Raw genomic sequence first — 20,926 nt, 5'->3', positions numbered from 1 at the left:
TATATTTCCACAATACCAAAGTTTTTCCTTTTTACTTGCCTTGAGATTTCTAATATCTGGAAATACTTGAGAAACAAGAGACTGGGTACAGGGTAGAGGAGAAATGGATGATTTGTAACAAGTGTAAACACTGATAGAAAATATTTGTTGTCCAGATAAATATATCTATCTATCTATCTATCTATCTATCTATCTATCTATCTATCTATCTATCTATCTATTTCTTTCCCACTAAAAAGTATTTAAATACATGCTTATTTGAGATAGATCATTTATAAGGGACACTGTTCTCTCCTCATCTCATTACTTCTCAAGGTCATTAAGAGAGAAAATAACACAAAGTTGTTAATTTCATAGGGACATTCAACATGATAATAATAATGATGCTAGCGATTTCCTGATAAGGAATGGCTGATTGGTGTTGGAGTTGGCTAGTAAGGATCAGTTTAGAAAACAGACTGGTAGAGGATGACCACAGCAGCAGTTGTGGCTGTTTGTAGCCTGACTGTGAGCTGACCATGAGTTGCATGGTTAAAATAAGTGTTTCCCTTATTCATGTTAACATTGGAAGATCTCCTTCCCTAACATGTGGTACATTGGTGACCCTCTTTGGTTTGTTTTTCTTCTCCACATATTACAGCTCCTTTTCATTAATTAACTCTTCTCTGCAGAACCCCAGAGGCTCCATTCAGGCACCTATCTCAGTCTGATTTGGGCAGCCTCTTCCAGGCATTTCAGATTCAAATCACTTCAGAATTAAGAAAAGTCTTTTTTTTTTTTTTAATTAATTATTTTTTTATTGTTGGGGATTCATTGAGGGTGCAATAAGCTAGGTTACACTGATTGCATTTGTTTGGCAAAGTCCCTCTTGCAATCCTGTCTTGCACCCCGATGGTGTGACACACACCAAGGTCCCACCCCCCCCGCTCTTCCTTTCCCACTCCTCCTTCCTTCTTTCTTTCTCTGCTCTCCCCTTCCCCCACCCCCACTGTGACCTTAACTGTCATTAATTGTTCTCATATCAAAATTGAGTACATAGGATTCATGCTTCTCCATTCTTGTGATGCTTTACTAAGAATAATGTCTTCCACTTCCATCCCACTTCCACCCAGGTTAATACGAAGGATATAAAGTCTCCATTTTTTTTAATGGCTGAATAGTATTCCATGGTATACATATACCACAGCTTGTTAATCCATTCCTGGGTTGGTGGGCATTTAGGCTGTTTCCACATTTTGGCGATTGTAAATTGAGCTGAAATGAACAGTCTAGTATAAGTGTCCTTATGATAAAAGGATTTTTTTCCTTCTGGGTAGATGGCAGTAATGGGATTGCAGGATCAAATGGGAGGTCTAGCTTGAATGCTTTGAGGTTTCTCTATACTTCCATCCAGAAAGGTTGTACTGGTTTTCAGTCCCACCAGCAGTGTAAAAGTGTTCCCTTCTCTCCACATCCACGCCAGCATCTGCAGGTTTGAGATTTTGTGATGTGGGCCATTCTCAATGGGGTTAGATGGTATCTCAGGGTGGTTTTGATTTGCATTTCTCTAATAGATAGGGATGATGAACATTTTTTAATATGTTTGTTAGCCATTTGTCTGTTGTCTTTAGAGAAGGTTCTATTCATGTCTCTTGCACACTGATAGTTGTGTCCATTGATATATGGGATTGTTGGCTTTTTTCATGTGGGTTAATTTGAGTTCTGTATAGATCCTAGTTATCAAGCTTTTGTCCGATTCAAAATATGCAAATATCCTTTCCCAATGTGTAGGTTGTGTATTTGCTTTGGTTGTTGTCTCCTTAGCTGTACAGAAGCTTTTCAGTTTAATGAAGTCCCATTTGTTTATTTTTGTTGTTGTTGCAATTGCCATGGCAGTCTTCTTCATGAAGTCTTTTCCCAGGCCAATATCTTCCAGTGTTTTTCCTATCCTTTCTTTGAGCATTTTTATTATTTCATGCCTTAAATGTAAGTCCTTTATCCATCTTGAATCAATTTTTGTTAGTGGGGACAGGTGTGGGTCCAGTTTCAGTCTTTTACATGTGGATATCCAGTTCTCCCAATACCATTTATTGAATAGGGAGTCTTTCCCCCAAGGTATGTTCTTGTTTGGTTTATCAAAGTTTAGGTGGTTGTAAGATGTTAGTTTCGTTTCCTGGTTTTCAATTTGATTCCAAGTGTCTATGTCTCTATTTTTGTGCCAATACCATGCTGTCTTGAGCACTATGGCTTTGTAGTACAGCCTAAAATCTGGAGTATGGTGATGCCCCCAGCTTTATTTTTATTACTAAGAACTGCCTTAGCTATACAGGGTTTTTTCTGGTTGCATACAAAATGCAGAATCATTTTTTCCAAATCTTGAAAGTATGATGTTGGTATTTTAATAGGAATGGCATTGAATAGGTAGATTGCTTTGGGAAGTATAGACATTTTAACAATGTTGATCTTCCCATCCATGAGCATGGTATGTTCTTCCTTTTGTTAATATCCTCTGCTATTTCCTATCTGAGGATTTCATAATTTTCTTTATAGAGGTCCTTCACCTCCTTCATTAGGTATATTCCTAGGTATTTTATTTTCTTTGAAACTATGGTGAAGGGAGTTGTGTCCTTAATTAGCTTCTCATCTCTGTCATTGGTGTATACAAAGGCTACTGACTTGGGGACATTGATTTTACATCCTGAGACATTACTGTATTTTTTTCCTTCCAGGAGTCTTGTGGTTGAGTCTTTGGGATTCTCTAAGTATAAGATCATGTCATCAGCAAAGAGGGAGAGTTTGACCTCCTCTGCTCCCATTTGGATTCCCTCTATTTCCTTGTCTTGCCTAATTGTATTGGGTAGAACATCCAGCACTATGTTCAATGGTAAAGGTTGCAGAGAACAACCTGTCTGGTTCCAGTTCTAAGAGGAAAAGCTTTCAGTTTTACTCCATTCAGTAAAATATTAGCTGTGGGTTTGTCATAGATAGCTTCAATCAGTTTTAGAAATGTGCCACCTATGCCTATACTCTTCAGTGTTCTAATTAGAAAAGGATGCTGGATTTTATAGAATGCTTTTTCTGCATCTATTGAGAGGATCATATGATCTTTATTTTTGCTTCTGTTAATACGGTGGATAACATTTATGGACCTATATGTTAAACCAGCCTTGGATCCCTGGGATGAAACCAACTTGATCATGATGTATGACTTTTTGAAGGTAAGCTATAATCTATTGGCTAGGATTTTGTTGAAAATTTTTGCATCTGTATTCATGAGTGAAAGTAGTCTGAAATTCTCCTTTTTAGTTGGGTATTTTCCTGGTTTTGTTATTAGGGTGATGTTTGCTTCATAGAATGTGTTGGGGAAGATTCCTTCCTCCTCAATTTTTTGGAATAATTTCTGCAGTACAGAAATAAGCTCTTCCTTGAAGGTTTGATAGAATTCTGGACCAGGGCATTTTTGGTTGGAAGCTTTTTTATTGTTTCTTTAATCTCAGTGCTTGAAATTGGTCTGTTCAGGAGCTCTATTTCTTCCTGGCTGAGTCCAGGGAGAGGGTGTGATTCCAAATATTGATCCATTTCTTTCACATTGTCAAATTTCTGGGCATAGAGTTTCTGGTAGTATTCAGAGATGATCTCTTGTATCTCTGTGGGATCAGTAGTTATTTCCCCTTTATCATTTCTAATTGAGGTTACTAGAGATTTTACTTTTCTATTTCTAGTTAGTCTGGCCAATGGTTTATCTATTTTATTTATTTTTTCAAAAAACCAACTCCTTGTTTCATTAATTTTCTGAATGATTCTTTTGTTTTCAATTTCATTGATCTCTGATTTGATTTTGGATATTTCTTTTCTTCTACTGGGTTTAGGCTTAGATTGTTCTTCTTTTTCCAATTCCATAAGATGGCTGTGAGTTTGTTGATGTGCTCCCTTTCTGTTTTTTGAATGTAGGCATCTAAAGTGATAAATTTTTCTCTCAAAACTGCTTTTGCAGTATCCCACAGGTTTTGGTAGCTTGTGTCTTCATTGTTGTTATGCTCAAGGAAGTTAATGATTTCCTGTTTTATTTCTTCCTGCACCCATCTGTTATTCAACAGAAGGTAGTTTAATTTCCATGCCTTTGTCTGGGGTCGAACGTTTTTGTTAGAGTTGAGTTCCACTTTTAGTGCCTTATGGTCTGAGAAGATATAAGGTAAAATTTCAATTCTTTTTATTCTGTTGGTATTTGTTTTGTGTCCCAGGATATGATCAATTTTGCAGAATGTTCCATGGGGCGGTGAGAAGAATGTATATTCTTTATTTTTGGGATGGAGTGTTCTATACGTGTCTATCAAGGACAGTTGTTCTAGAGTATGATTTAAATCTCTTATATCTGTGTTTAATTTCTGTTTATAGGATTTGTCCATCTCTGTAAGAGGAGTGTTAAAGTCCCCTATAATTATGGTATTATCAGATATCATCTTGATCAACCTCAGTAAGGTCTGTTTCAACAATCTGGGAGCATTTAAATTGGGTGCATTAAAATAGAATTGAAATGTCTTCTTCTTGTATTTTTCCCTTGACCAATATAAAGTGACCATCTTTGTCTTTTTTGACTTTAGTTGCTTTAAATCCACATGTATCTGAAAATAAGATTGCAACTCCTCTTTTCTTCTGAATTCCATTTGCCTGAAAAATTGTCTTCCAACCCTTGACTCAAACTTTTAATTTGTCTTTTGAAGCCAGGTGTTTTTGAAGCCTGCAGACAGCAAATGGATAGCTTGTGTTTTTTAATCCAGTCAGCCAATCTATGTCTCTTCAGTGTGGAATTTAAGCCATTAACATTTATTGAGATAATTGATAAGTGTGGTGGTATTCTATTCATCTTATTTTGTGAGAGTCCATTGCTTAGTTTTTCTTTTGCATCAGTGTGGAAGTTAGGTTCTGTCCTTTAATTTCTGAATTCTTACTTTGCTGCTGATTCATTGTGATGGTCAGTGTGTAGAACAGGTTGAAGTATTTCCTGTAGAGCTGGTCTTGTTGTGGTGAATTTCCTCAATGTTTGTATATCCGTAAATGATTTGATTTCTCTATCAATTTTAAAGCTTAGCTTAGCAGGATACAGAATTCTGGGCTGGAAATTGTTCTGTTTAAGTAGATTAAAGGTAGATGACCATTGTCTTCTTGTTTGGAAAATTTCATTAGAGAAGTCTGCGGTCACTCTGATGGATTTGCCCATGTAGGTCAACTAATGCTTATTCCTGACAGCTTGAAGAATCTTTTCTTTTGTCTTGACTTTGGATAGGTTCATCACAATGTGTGTTAGAGAAGCTCGGTCAGAGTTGAGGTGACCTAGGGTCCGATATTCCTCTGAAAGGAGTATGTCAGAATCTTTGGTGATATTTGGGAAATTTTCATTTATAATATTCTCTAGTATGACTTCCATTCCTCTGGGGCATTCTTCTCCCCCTTCTGGAATTCCTATAACTCGAATGTTGGAACGCTTCATAAAGTCCCATAATTCTGATAGTGAACGTTCTGCTTTCTCTCTCTTCTTTTCTGCCTCTTTTACTGTCTGAGTTATTTCAAGAACTTTGTCCTCTACCTCTGAAATTCTTTCTTCTGCATGGTCTAACCTGTTGCTGATACTTTCAATTGCATCTTTAAGTTCCCTAATTGACTGCTTCAGTTCCTTCAGCTCCACTATATCCTTGTTATATTCTTCATATCGTTCATCTCTTATTTGATTCTGTTTTTGGATTTCCTTTTGGTTATTTTCCACTTCATTAGCAGTTTCCTTCATTGTTTCCATCATTTCCTTCATTGTTTTCATCATGTGTACTCTAAATTCCCTTTCTGTCATTCCTAACATTTCTTTATAGATGGAATCCTCTGCAGTAGCTACCGCATGGTCTCTTGGAGGGGTTGCTCTGGACTGGTTCTTCATGTTGCCAGGAGTTTTCTGCTGATTCTTCCTCATGAGTGATTTCTCTTATATGTTTCCTTGCCCCAATTTTCCTTTCACTTCCTCTTTAAGTTCCTGTGCCTGTGGACTAGGGTTTCAATGAGTCCTTTTGGTACAGGACCAGAAGGATGAGAAGGTTGAAGAGCAAGAAGGGATAAAAGAAAAAGAAAGAAAAAAAAAAAAGAAAGAAAGAAAAGAAAAGAAAATAGAGGAAGGAGGGGGGTGGGTATAAGGGAATATTGATAAAAAGAAGAGGGGCACAGAAAGAGGGAGACAGAGCAATATGGGTGTACAGTAGGGTATTTGTACACAACCTTAAAAAAAAAAACCAACCTCTGGGGGTGCCTGGTTGGCGGTTCCCTTGAGGTCAGCAGCTCTTTGCTAACCTGATCGGACACAGTACCCCACCTCCACCAAGTAGAGAGGAAAGACAAAAATGCTATAAATCAAACCAAAACAAGCAAACAGTAATCTTTATGGGATAAAATTGGGTGAAAAACCAAATATTAGGGGCAGAAATACTAGTAAAAATGAAGTTCTAATTACTGAAAAAGGCAGGAATGGGAAATTGTATTTAAACTAGAAAAACGAAGAAAGAAATGAATGAAAAAAAAATCTGTAGGTAAAGGTTGAAATTAAAAAGCAAAACAGCAACATAAAAAAATAAAAAACAAACAATAACAACAACAACAACAAAAAAAACCCAAAATGAAGCAGTATATATATCTCGTTGACTATTGTCTGGGCAACAGGTGGTCTTCTGCGGTATGAGATGTTAATCACAATGCTAATACGACAAGAGGCCTCTGCTGATTTGTCAAACCCCACAGGGTGGAGACCCTAAATCTCTCCTCAGCCCTCCTAAAAGGCACTTTAAACTCCTAAACTTGGCTAAGCAGAAGCTTTCCCAGGAAAGTGCTTGTTGTTGGGATCACTGCTGAAGTGGCTATCCACTTACCCAGTGTGCCAAAATCAGTCTCACTCTTCCCCTGAGGGTTAAGGCTGTAAGGCAGCTCAGTCCCTGCCTTTAGGCTGCTTAGTCAGTAGGTTTCTAGCTCCTGCCTGATTCCTGCTCTGGGACCCTGATGGCAGAGCTTGCTGGGGCAGTTCTCTCGCAATGGCTCCCTGCGGCCCATAGCCGAACACTATTAGCTCCATCCGGCTCAGCGGCTCAGTCTGGGGCCCTAGACAACACCCAAAGTTCTCTGCACTCCTGCTCAAGCTCTCCCCAAGGCAGTTCAACTGAGTGCCAAGTCCAAAAACACCAAAACAGTTCACAGGTAAGGCCTTTTCAGTTTGCAGTCTCACTGCTGCTGTACTTATAGCTGCCAGCAGGATTAGACTGCTCAAACACACACAACCACTTGCCAGTTTTCCACCATTTTTGTCCTCCTCTTGAGGTTCAGAAGTCTCTCGCTGACTCCCTGTGTCCTCAAAGGGATAATTATAGGCAGATCCTACCATCCAGAGATGCCTGGAGTCTTATCTCCCCAGACTCACAGTGCCCAGTTTCAGGGAAGCTGTTACTTGGCTGCTATCTTAGAATTAAGAAGAATCTTGATCAATCTCTCTTGCTCTAACTCCACACATATAGAGGACCTCTGTAGTTTTCCTTCATTTCTTTCCTAGTGGCTTAGCCTAGACCTTATTAATTGCAGTTTGGATTCTTAGATTAATTTGTATATAGAGCTTTCTTACAATTCACTCCATGGCCATCCCATCTTGAAGATAAGGAAATGAGAACAGGTACCAAACTCTGAGAACTTTTTTTTACGAAAATTGTTGTTGGTTATTTTTCCTTTTCAAGGATAGAAAGTAGTGAATTCTCAATGATTTGATTTAGAATAAATTATTTCTTAGCACATGAATTACAGTTAATTGGTTAATAAAAACTGGCTACATGATTTGTTAAACTATGTCTTCTGGAGTTGGGTAATGTGATCGAGCAAGTAATAAATAACTAACTTCTGGAAAGGGCTGTTAAAGGAAAGAAAAACTCAGTGACTCCTTTTTGATTTTGACTACGTTGGTGGAGATGAGTGTATGAGGAACATGCCTCAAAGAAAGAGTCACCTACATTGCATTTACTGTGAACTGAGAATTAGAAGGAAGAACAAAAATTCTTCCCAGGGACCAGGAGTGAGACAACAGGCTATACACCTTAATGGTGTATCATATTGCTGTAAATTCTAATAGATTTCTATGTGTTACCTTGTTGAAATATTGGACCATTTTCTTCAAAATCTTTGGCCTCCCTCACTATATAAGTAATAGAAACAAATTAATCAGTGTTCTCTACAATTTTTCTTTCCCACATTTCTATCATTTTCTAGGCCACCTTTTTTCTCCCAATGTCAGTCATATATTTTAAAAAGCAGCTGTTTTTGTCTCTTCATTGTTTCTTGGCTACTCTATGTACTCATTTATCTTTGAAATGTTGATCTAAGAAATTCCTCTCTTCGAATTATTTCCTACTTTAAAAGCATAGCTAATGGGACGGCGCCTGTGGCTCAAAGGAGTAGGGCGCCAGCCCCATGTATCAGAGGTGGTGGGTTCAAACCTGACCCTGTCCAAAAACTGCAAAAACAAACAAACAAACAACAACAACAAAAACATAGCTAATGATCTAGATTTTTCTGAGAAATACTGAATCAAACATTTCATTTCTTTCTCTGTTTTTATAATGTGTTGTTTTAATAATTGTTACATGACAAATTGTGCTAGCTGGGCATATCAATTTTTTTGTTTCTGAATCTGATAGCAATATTCTCTGTCATGTAGCTTTTCAATAAATATTTTTAAATGAAATTGAAGTCCTTTAAGTTGTATTAAGCTAGAGCTTGTTGTTAGGCCCTAGTGAGTGGGTCATCACCAAAATTGTAATCTTTATTTTAAATGCTGTATAACCATAGCTCAAGATATTAAAATGGAATATCAAAACCAATGTTCTTGTGTGGCTCCTATAATGAATTATTTTAGCCATTAATTTAATTAAGGTAGGAACTATGCTATGGATGATAATACTGTGCTGGGTGAATAAAATATTGTCTGTACCCTCCAGCAGGAGCTCAGAATCTATAAAAAATTGATGATTAAGTTATTAAAATTAGAAAATGATAAGGAAAATGTAGATATTGTCAAAGGACACAGGACCAATTTTGCTTGGGGGCTATCAGGAAAGACTTCATAGAGGTTTTGAAAAATGTGTAAAAGATGTCCAGTTTGAGAAAGATGATAGGGTTGTTAATGTCGAATTTCAATTTCAATTTTGTCTAATTGTGAAATTGATAATTTTAGAAATTTACTCAAGCAGGTTATGTATGTCAGATTGTAGGTGTATGTGTTGTGAAGCTCAAAAGGGAGGGGGAATTTTGAGTAGTGTAAGGATATGATGGGTATAGAGATGGGGAAGAATGGGAATTCGTTCATGTTTATGTCTCTCTACTGATTTAAAGTTTAGAAGGAAAGGAGTTAAGAATAAGAATCTAAAGGCATGATGTTCATTAGGGAAGTTCTGAGATTCCAGGAGTAAACCCACTAATTTAGAGATGAGACGCCACGCCCTTAACTCTATTTTACAATCAGATGTATTTCTGGCATCACAGCAACATTGCCTGTCTGCTGAGAGTAGAAAGTGATTACGTCTAGCACAGTGGCATCCTTCTGATGTAGGACCTGATAAATACCATGGATGAACACAGGGCATAAACTGAGGATGCCAAGGAAGATCTCAGGTAGGCTTTCATGGAACTGGAAAGTGCCTCTCATAAGCTACTAATAGGAAAGCATTTCTGTACATGTATCATCATTGGTATCCCCAAACTGGGGAGACCTGGAGAAATTGAGATTATCAGAAAATGTTCTTGAGGAATAGCAAAGAGTGAAAGAAGCGTTTTATAGAAATTCGTGTTTGAGGCAACCTTTTATTTCCTCATAGTGTGGATGCTGAAGCCAAACTTTGTACCTGGGAATATTTGCAGTCTATGTACATTAGAAGTGACTTCGTAGGGAATTAGAGTGTTTTTTTCTATGAATTCTCAGGAATAGTAGGAAGTTTGGGGAGCCTGATGTTGTGAACCAGGAAGCTAGATAATTGATTGTTGTGTGAAGTTAGGCAAATTGCTTAAATTAGGAGTCTTGGTTTTTATTCATTTGTAAAATGGAGAGAATACCAAACTTGGAGAATTTACTGTGAAGATTAGGCAGATCTAGAGAAACTAACAGAGTGGGTGCTAACTATATTACTAATATATGGTATCATGCTATTACTATTAACATATTTTTTTTAGCTTTGCATTGTCACAGTCACCTTTGTCATTCAATTCATTGAATGCTAGAGCAGTATTCCTTAGACTAGATTCAAGCTATAGAAAATTTTACCTTTTTAATAGATAAGAATTTAAATAAATTATTTCTTATTGGTGAGCAATAGTTCATTAGCAACATTTTCATAGCTTTATCTTTACATGTAGCTTTTTAGCTTAAAGTGAAATAATAAATATTTGATAAAGGATGTTTTACCTAGATTATTGACTGCAAACATAGTTTGCTAAAAAATTCTAGACCTTTTTGTTGTTTTTCCTGCTTTCTGTACTTTTCTGTCTAATATGAACTTCATGTAAGGGATCTGAATGCAATTTGGCTATTGGTGCAATGACAGGTATTAGAGAATCACAACAGGTGTCAGAAAGTCATTACTACTAATGAATTCTGATTTACATCTAAATCAGAGCATTCCTGTGGAAGAATGGTGGTTCTAAACTAAGCAAGTTTTTCTACTTGCTAGCGTATATATGTGACAATTGATTCAAGAGGAAAAACTCGTACAATAATTGTAAAATTTACAAGACATAGCTTGTTTTAAATATCCTTTTTGCCTTTCAAAAATCTATATGTGAATAGGTAATACAGATCTTATATTCCTAAGTATGTCCATTCAGTAATGCTGGAGATATTAATCCTTGGTTTTCATCCAGTGAGAAGATTAAAATTGGTAAAATCATCATATAAGTATATATTTTACAGAAACCATCAAATTAAAGTTCATGTGGACTTTAAGTCAAAGGAAAGAAAAACCACACTTAAGATGCAAGTATAAAACTTGGTCAAAAAATAAGGGAAAGATGTTTCACCCTTAAAACTTTTGTGAAAAAGATACATTTCCAAATAATAGATGGAGCTGTCGAGGTCACATGTCTTTTGTGTCTTCTCCAGGGTTCTATTTTACAGAGCCCACAACTTATCTTTCCTGAACTTAAAAAAAATAAATACTTAAAAGATCAAGTTTGGGAAAGAACTGAGTCTACAAAATACAGCAAATGTATTGTTCCCCACATCTTGGCAATGAGATAAGTCCTTAAGTGACTGCATGTGAGAATGTATTGATTTTTTAAAAACAGACAGATATTCTTATATTCAGGAATGTTGGTAGCACTGAGTTTTCTTTTTAAGCTCTCATGACTGACAATGATCGCCCCTCTGCATAAATACTTTTTTTTGTTTAATCTTTAAATGGTTGTCATCTTCTTCATTTCAAATCCAGGTAAATGAACATACTTAGTTAATTCAGATTTAGAATTCTTTATTGTCCTTCCTATTCATAAGAGGGATTAGAATAAATTAATATCATTTCCTACCTCTAACAGCCTTAGGACATTGATAGTATAGAATTTCTGTATCCCCTTCACTCAGCTTTCCCTAATGTTAATGTGTTGCATAATATGATGACCAAAAGTAAGAAGTGAACATCAGTGTAATATCATAGACTGAAATGCAAACTTTGTTCAGATCTCCTCAATTTTTAAAATTATGATTCTTTTCCTTTTGTTTGTTATAGGATACACCTCAGGATCCCGCAACACAGGTAGCTGTCACATGAAGTCAGACAATTAAGTTAGCAAACTCATCCTAGAAAAATTGCTACGTACTTGATTGCTGAATATCGCTACAGTACCAGATGGCCAAGGGGAGCGCTTTAAAGGTGACTGTAGAGATATCCATCCATGAAGTTTCAGTACTTCTTCTAGGATGAGTTCTTGAACTTAAATGTCAGACACTCTATCTTCTTAGTCTCCTCTGATGTATGACAGGTGCTCAGCGGTTCCTTGTTTTTTGTGACTTAGACACTTTTAAAAAGTCCTGGCCAGTTCTTCTGTAAAATTGCCTCCAATTTGTATTGCTTGATATTTTTCTCCTATTAATTATATTGAGGTTATATATGTCTGAGGATGCTGTAGAGTGGTGTCTCTTCTCGTTTACTAATATAATAGTAGGAGACACACAATGTTGATATATCTTATTCTGGTGATCTTGGGGTGGTATCTGCTGGGTTGTCCACTATAAAGTTGCTATTTTCCTCTTTATAATTAACAAATATTATGGGGGAGAATCTTTGAGGCTATGCAAATATTCTGTTCCCCCTCAGACTTTCATCCACTTACTTTAGCATCCATTGGTGGATCTTGCTTGCAACAATTATTTCTGTGGTTTCTTAATGGTGATTTTTCTAATTCCTGCATTCTTTCTGCACTTGGAATTCTTTTATAAGGAAGAACCATCTTTTCTCCATTTACATTTTATTCACCTATTTATATCAGTATGGATTCATAGATACTTATTTTATTCTATGAGACATAATGCAATACACTGTTATTTATTTTGTTACTCAATTTGTCCCAGCTTTGGCTCTGCGGACCTCTCTCACACTGGTGCTCATGCTGTTTCAACATGTTGCATCTTTTTATTTATTTATTTATTTATTTTTTATTAAATCATAACTGTATACATTGATATGATCATGGGGCATCATACACTCGCTTCATAAACCATTTGACACATTTTTATCACAGTGGTTAACATAGCCTTTCTGGCGTTATCTCAGTTACTGTGCCAAAACATTTACATTCTACATTTACCAAGTTTCGCAAATACCCCTGTAAGATGCACCACAGGTGTGATCCCACCGATCCCCCTCCCTCTAACATGTTGCATCTTTTTTGAGCACCTCCTTACTTTGTGGTGCCACAAGATTCTCTAAACTCATTGTAATGTTCTCTGTCCCAGACCCCTAGAAGCTACTTCACCAAGAAGTCATGGATACTGTTATTGAAGAGTAACATTTGGAAACTAAGATTTGGGTGTCAGGAGTGGTCATTGTTCCTGGGTGCCATTGTTTCTAGTGCCTCTCAGTGGGTAAAACTAGAAAATATGTTTGTACAATACAGTATACATACACATATTTATATTTATCTGTGTATATATTTAAAAAAATTGTTCATATTGATACTTTCAATTCCAATGGAACACCATAAGGTCAGGCTAGCTTTCCTCTCTCTCTCGTTTGTAACTTCCTTCTCTGACAGTGAGAAATCTGATTCTCATTTTTGATGTTATATATACCTATTTGATCAACCTTAGTGTACACATAAATTAGTTCCAGATTAGCTGACCCATTACTCTGTAAGAAATAAACTTTTTAACTAGAATATAGTGTTTATGTAGAATACCTTTTCTCTTTAGCAATATAATATTCAGCTAAATTACCAAAGTAATTTAGGTTAATTTTCCCCCCAAGTTCCCTGTGGTTAAGTTATTCATTTGTATTATAGTTGGCTCATGTGTGCAGGCAGTTTTTGTTGCATTTTAGGTTCTCCAACATTGTGATTAAATTTTAAAACTTTAGATACTAATTCTTTGTGGTATGTACAAGGCTGTGGATCTGAAAGAGTATAGAGCCATTTATCCACCATTACGGTCATGATACCAAACAGTTTCATTGCCCTGAAAATACCCTTGTGCTGCTTCACCGTAAAATAGTTCTTCTACCATCTTGTATTCTTGATGCTGATTTTTTCTACCCACATAATTGTGCTCTTCAGGATATCATATAAATAGAATCATACAAAATGTATACTTCAAGGTATGGATTCTTTTAGCAAGATGTATGTTAGATTCATTCGTCTTAGGTTAACCAATAGTTTGTTCCTCTCTAATGAGTAGGATTCTATTGTATGACTGTATCATGATTTGATTATTCATTTGATTATTTGATTTCATTATTCAGTTGAAAAACATCTGGGTTATCTAGGGAATTTGAAAATAATAAAGCTACTGTAAAGATTCATGATAGGTTTTTATGAACATTAGTTTTTATTCTAGGGGGAGGGTAAGTATTTAGCAATAACATTGTTAGGTCATATGATAAGTACATTGTTTAACTTTATAAGAAACTGCCAAGCTATTTTTTTTTTTTTTTTTTTGCAGTTTTTGGCTGGGGCTGGGTTTGAACCTGCCACCTCCGGCGTATGGGGCTGGTAAAACTAGAAAACATGTTTGTATTTTGAGCCACAGGTGCCGCCCTCTGCCAAGGTATTTTCTAGAAATATTTTGCATTCTTACCAACAAGGTATGAGAGTTCCAGCACCTCTGTACCCTCATCAGCTCTTAGTAGTATCACTATCTTCATTACAGAAAAGGAAAGGTTGATTGGATATATTAAAAAGCTTGCCCAAGGTTACGAAGACTGTATCAGTGCTGAAATTTGAACCCAAGGTCAATGGGTTCTACTTTTATTTTTCTATTGTATCTTTTCATAAGAGAGATTCTTGTTTGTTCACTTTTATGCATGTACATAGGGGTGTCTAAGTTACTTTTTCAGAGAACATTTATTTCTGTTATCTCAGCCAATCAATGCTAAGACTCTTGAAAAGTAGATAGTATGACTATTAATAATTGTTTTTCCATTTGAGGAAGATGGATTCTGAGTCACTCAAGAGATGCGCAATGTCATTTTAGTGACTGGACCAGAAATATCAGTGGCCTTTTTCTTCTAGGACACACACCACATAGAAAACAAAATATTTGGGCTTTTAAAGTACGAAATCAAACATTAGACTCTTTTTCTTCTTTTAGAAACAGGAAGTTATCTTCCCTCTCTGAAAAATAGGAAGTTCACAAAATGATTGTCTCTAAAATGTCAGTACACATAAGAGAGGAGTGGAAGTTTGGGAAATTACAGCAAGAGTTAACCATCGTGCAGGAATCTTACATGCACATGCACCCTCAGCTCCTGCTCTAGGAACTTTAGACAAAACTGGAAGAGGTTCAAATGGTTTGGCCTGCCTTCCCCCACCTCTTCTTTAAAATTCCTTTTTCTGGGATACTCTGGCCAAAGACTAACAAGCAGTGAAATGGCAAAAGGCAGGCAGCAGGCAGGAAAAGTAGAAGCAAATGGCTGGGGTAAAACACAAACTGTATGATTAGGCTCTGAATAATCAGGAATTGGATTGGAGCTTGTTATACATATTCCATGGTCATAATTTGATATTTGAAACAAAAAGGAAAAGAAGAATCCTCTTAAAAAACAAAAAACAAAAAACAAATCAGTGTTGACTTGGGAAAGTCTCTCTATCTTTTTCACTCGTAATATTACCAATTTACCTTTCTGATCCTCTCCATGTGATCTGGTTAGTTGCACTTTGCAGGTTTGAGGGAAATAAAGAGTGATTCACATTATCATTTTAATGGTGCATGTATTCTTTCATTATGTAGTTGGTTCACATACATCAACATTTTAAATTTTGGACATTCTAAAATACATTTGGCATACTGTTAAGGAGAAAACCGTCTGTGTGCCTGTAGGAACTAAAACCTGGTACATGTCTGAACAAATGTAGAAGCCCCGTTTTTGCTGTTTAGTTTTATAAGTTATGTAGCTTTGCATGACCTTTTGAAAAATATTCAAGTGGTTTTGAAATATCATTAAAAGGTGATCAGTGGTAATTGTGTTAACAATAGTACTTGCGTGAAAAAAAAATACTGTTAAGTGGAACCCTTTCCTAACCTCTGGTGTGATTTTTAAAGGCCCTTTGAAAAAAAGCAAGACATTTGAAAGTTACTTATTAAAGGCCAAATGGAAACACAACTTGCAAAGGGGCTTTTAATTTCATCATGATTCAGGTTTTTGAGCATAAGATAAGACCTAAGACCAGCTGTTAATTATTTATAGATTGATTCTGCAGTTTCTATGTTACTCAGTCACCCTACTCAGGCTAGGAGGGCAGGAATAGGTGGAGAAACTGAAGTAAATCAGGTTCTTTATATTTTATCATCAGCAATAAAACATCTTGTGTGATATAAAGTTTTAGAATTATTCTACAACATTTGACCTGTTACTATGGATAACTGAAAGCATATCATGATTGAAAAGGGGAAAAAAATCTCATTTATTAACAGCTATGCTAAATACTATGTGAGGCTCTTTCTATATATCTTAAGTGTTCAAAGAAATCCTATATATTATTTATGATCATCTTCTTTCACAAAGGTGGAAACTAAGACTCAGATAGCTGAAATCACTTACCAAGTCAAATAGGCAGCAAGTAGGAATCCTAAGAATAAAATCGGTCTGGCTTTCCTTATAATCCCTGCTCTTTCTACGGAACTGGTCACTTGTGCCATGACTCCCCTGTGATGACATCTAAATAAATTAAAACGATTTTGCTGCCAAAATGTGAGTTTGGAATCTGGCCTAATTTGGATTCTACACAATGATGACCAATGGCTACTCTTTTTAAGGATCCTTGTAGTGTATTAAGGTATTTAGAAAATGCATTCTACACAGTGAACCTCACTGCTTTACAACTTGTGTGGAAAAACTAAAGAAAGTCTATGGGTTTGCAAGTCAGGACGTATTTTCTTTACAACAATATGGGAAAAAAAACATTCATACCCCTTAGACCCAGTAAATGTAGGTGGTAATTTTTCAGGATTGTCAAAAATTAAAGTACAAGGATATTCATTTCAGTACTATTTATAATAGTGTAAAATTGTAAACCATGCAAATGCTCAGTAGTTTAAAAAAAAGTAAAGAAATTATAAAATCACACATATTCTGATGTATTATGCAGCCATTAAAAATAAGTTTCAAAGAGTATTTAGTAACAACGGGAAAATTCTAACAATGTGATTTTCAGATGCTCTGTAAATATGTCTTAAATAAATAAGATACTAAATTCAAAATAATGTACATTAGAATTCATATTTTCCACATTGGAAATTATGAAGAAGTATTATGTTTTACTTTTGGTAAAAATAAATTTTTTTTGAAGCAGAACATATATAGTGTACAAATTATAAGTGACTTAGTGAATTCTTCTGGCTAAATGAATTCTTACAGAAAGAAATAACCATGTGACTGCTACATAGTCCAGAAATAGAACGTTATCAGTAGCACCAGAGCCATCTCTGCCACATCATCATTGCACCTCCTCCCGAATGTAAACATTTTCTGACTTCTAACATTCTAATTATTGCTGTGCCATTCTAGATTTTATTAGATTATTCTAAATTATGCCTGTATTTGAATTTTGTACTGATGGTTCATTTATTAGGGTTTTTTTAAACATCTAGCCAATTTTGCTCAATATTATGTTTATGAAATTTGTCCACGTGGTTGTCCCTAATGGTATTTTATTATTAAAGCTGCTTTACTATTTTCTTGTATCTTTACATATCTATAAATACTCTTGATGGATACTTGCCAGTTTCCAGTTTTCAACAAATTGTCAATTAATATTCAAATACATACATTTTGGTGTACACACAGAGGGTGCCAAAATAAGTATACATATTTTAAGAAAGGAAAAACTGTATTAAAATTGTAATATTCAGTATGTACTGATAACAAAAGGTGGATATAAGTCACGTTTGACTTGTGCAATTACAAGAGGTGCGCAAACTGGTTATGTTTTGAATCCAGACACTTATGATTATGGCGAACTGTGCTTGAATGAAGAGGACCAAGTGTCGTGTTGCTGTGCATGCCATTTCAATTTTTTCCTGAAGTAACACTGGTGTAGCTGGTTTTCTATTTCCTGGAGAACAGTATTTTAATTACTGCGAATTTATAATCAATCTTGCTTATGTGAAGTACTAGATTTTATAGTTGTCCTACATTGCCTTATCGAGTCTTGCCATTTATGCCTTTAAGGTTTCCCACTGAAGTCAAGGGTGTTAAGTCAGGAGAATGTGGGGAAACTCAACCGCACCTTTCAACCTCCCCGTTTTCCTGGCAAATTTTCATCTTGGTGGAAGTGCACCTTCCATCAGGGTTGTCTTCATTCAGTGTATGTGATAATCTTGGGGTGAGCACTTTCCATTTTACTGTTGTAAGAATGCATCCTATGCTTGTTCTGCTAACCCCTGTCTCACGTGCACACTGTTTGGCAGACTTCTGAGCTGAGGGTGTAAGGTGTTCCCACACCACAGCAGAAGGAGCAGAACTTGCTGCTGGATCCTCCTGGGGCTTCCCTTGTGCACATCACACACGGTACCATGTGTCTCAAACTTATGAATGTGTGCAATCGTTAGGCATGTTGGAGGTTCTTTTACATACTCATGCCTACCACAATGTTCTCCCATTTCCATTACAACCTCAAAATAGTCTTCATCTCTTCAAATAACAGCCATGCTGCTGCCATTTGCTTTGACTGTCCTTCCTGTCTCGTGGTGATGCTAGCATTTGTTTGATCAATGCTGTCTTTTGAGCAAGCATCACGTACTACACATTGCTATAGAAATTCAATTCAATTTCAAGAAGTAATATGCAAATAACATCTCTTAAAATGTGCATACATTTTTTAGCACCCTGATAGTATATGTATTTCTGATATACCTGGGAGTGAGCCTGCTGAGTCATGTTACACGCACATATCCAATTTTAGTAGATGCTAGTCATTTTCCAAAGCAGTTGTATCAGTAGAGAATGCCATTCCCAGAGAATGGGAGTTTCAGTTGTTTCACATTCTCATCACTTCGAATTATCTGTGTTTTCTAATTTCTACCTGCCATTCCAAAGGGTGTCTTTCTGTATTATATATTTGCATTTCTCAGATAAATAATGTATTTTTCATATGTTTGTTGGTTATCTTAATCTTTCCGTTTGCAAAATGTTTGTTCAAGCTACTTGCCCATTTTTTCTATGTTTTTCTTTTCTTAGTGCCATATGAGTGTTTCTCACATATTCTGAATTCAGTGTCTTGTAAGTATATACATCTCAGATATCTTGTTCTATTGCGTGGCTTGCATTTTTATTCTCCTAGTGGTGTCTTTTGATGCAAAGAAGTTGTTAATTTTAACATAGTTTAATTTATTCACCTTTTCCTTTACAGTTGGGCTTTTATGGCCTGGTAAAAAAGATCAACATGTATACTGATAACAAAAGATGGATATAAGTCACGTTTGACTTCTGCAATTAAAAGAGGTTTGTGTTAACATATGGAGGCTTTTTTTTTTAATCTTTCACAGTAATTATATAAATCAAGGTTCATATTTTTGAAAGGTAGACTTGTTCAGGTTTCTATATTTTGGTCTGTGACTCCGACTTTGGAGAAATAGCACAGTATTTTAATTACTGCGAATTTATAATCAATCTTGCTTATGCGAAGTACTAGATTTTATAGTTGTCTTATATTGCCTTATCAAGTCTTGCCATTTATGTTTCTACTAAAACATTATATCCCGGGAACTTTCCAGAACGCTAGGTGGGAGGCGGAGGAGTGGCGGCTGCCGGAGCAGCCCGCAGCTAAGCGCTCCTTTCCGCTCCACTGCATGGGCCTCTCCCTCTCACCAGCTGTAGAAAATGGTGAAAGAAACCACTTACTATGATGTTTTTGGAGTCAAACCCAATGCCACTCAGGGAGAATTGAAGAAAGCATATGGAAAACTGGCCTTGAAGTACCACCCTGATAAGAATCCAAATGAGGGCGAGAAGGCAAAAATGTGGTATATCAGCTCTCAGTTACCTTAGAAGATTTATGTAATGGTGCCACAAGAAAACTGGCTCTGCAAAAGAATGTAATTTGCGACAAATGTGAAGGCTGAGGTGGCAAAAAAGGAGCAATAGAGTGCTGTCCCAATTGCCGGGGTACTGGAATGCAAATAAGAATTCATTAGATAGGGACCTGGAATGGTTCAGCAAATTCAGTCTGTGTGCATGGAGTGCCAGGGCCATGGAGAAAGGATCAGTCCTAAAGATAGATGTAAAAGCTGCAATGGAAGGAAGCTTTTTGGAAGTTCATATTGACAAAGGCATGAAAGATGGCCAGAAGATAACATTCCATGGTGAAGGAGACCAAGAACCAGGATTGGAGCCAGGAGATATTATCATTGTGTTAGATCAGAAGGACCTTGCTATTTTTACTCGGCGAGGAGAAACCTGTGCATGTGTATGGATATACAGCTGGTTGAAGCATTGTGTGGCTTCCAAAAGCCAATATCTACTCTTGACAACCGAACCATAGTCATCACCCCTTATCCAGGTCAGATTATCAAGCATGGATATCAAGTGTGTGCTAAATGAAGACACGCTAATTTATCGTAGACCATATGAAAAGGGTGCCTAATCATCGAATTTAAGGTAAACTTTCCTGAAAATGGCTTTCTTTCTCCTGATAAACTCTCATTGCTGGAAAAACTTCTACCAGAGAGGAAGGAAGTAGATGAGACTGATGAAATGGATCAAGTAGAACTGGTGGACTTTGATCCAAATCAGGAAAGACGGCTCCATTACAATGGAGAAGCATGAGAATGATGAACAGCAGCCCAGAGGTGGTGTTCATTGTCAAACCTCTTAATGAGGCCAGTGAATGACACTCATGCTGGCATTTTTGTGCAGTTAACGAATGAGTGAAGGACTGTAATCATAATATGCTCACTACTTGCTATTGTTTCTGTTTTAATATTCAACTATAGTAGTGTTTTAAAGGTTAAATGAAGAATAAATGCAAATATAAAAGCTCAAAAAAATTATATCCCATACATTTTTTAGGCCTTCTAAAAATTTCTCTCACCAATATTTCATAAAATGAATTCTATGTATTAAATGACTTTTGGTGTAATTTTAATTTATATCATTTTAAAATTTCTATTTTCTAGTTGTTAATTATTAGTATAAAGAAAATACTGATTTCTATGTATTTATCCCCTAGCTAGCACCCTGGCTGA

General features: G+C 36.2%; 1 pseudogene; it reads left to right on the top strand.

Annotated features, from left to right (window-relative positions):
- Positions 1-19,562: 19,562 nt before the first annotated feature.
- LOC128584638 (dnaJ homolog subfamily A member 1-like) lies at positions 19,563-20,556 on the top strand (annotated as a pseudogene).
- Positions 20,557-20,926: the final 370 nt, after the last annotated feature.

The sequence above is a fragment of the Nycticebus coucang genome, chromosome 4 (genome assembly GCF_027406575.1).
Source record: "Nycticebus coucang isolate mNycCou1 chromosome 4, mNycCou1.pri, whole genome shotgun sequence".
Classification (NCBI taxonomy): domain Eukaryota; kingdom Metazoa; phylum Chordata; class Mammalia; order Primates; family Lorisidae; genus Nycticebus; species Nycticebus coucang.
This window is presented reverse-complemented; position numbering and strand designations above follow the sequence as displayed.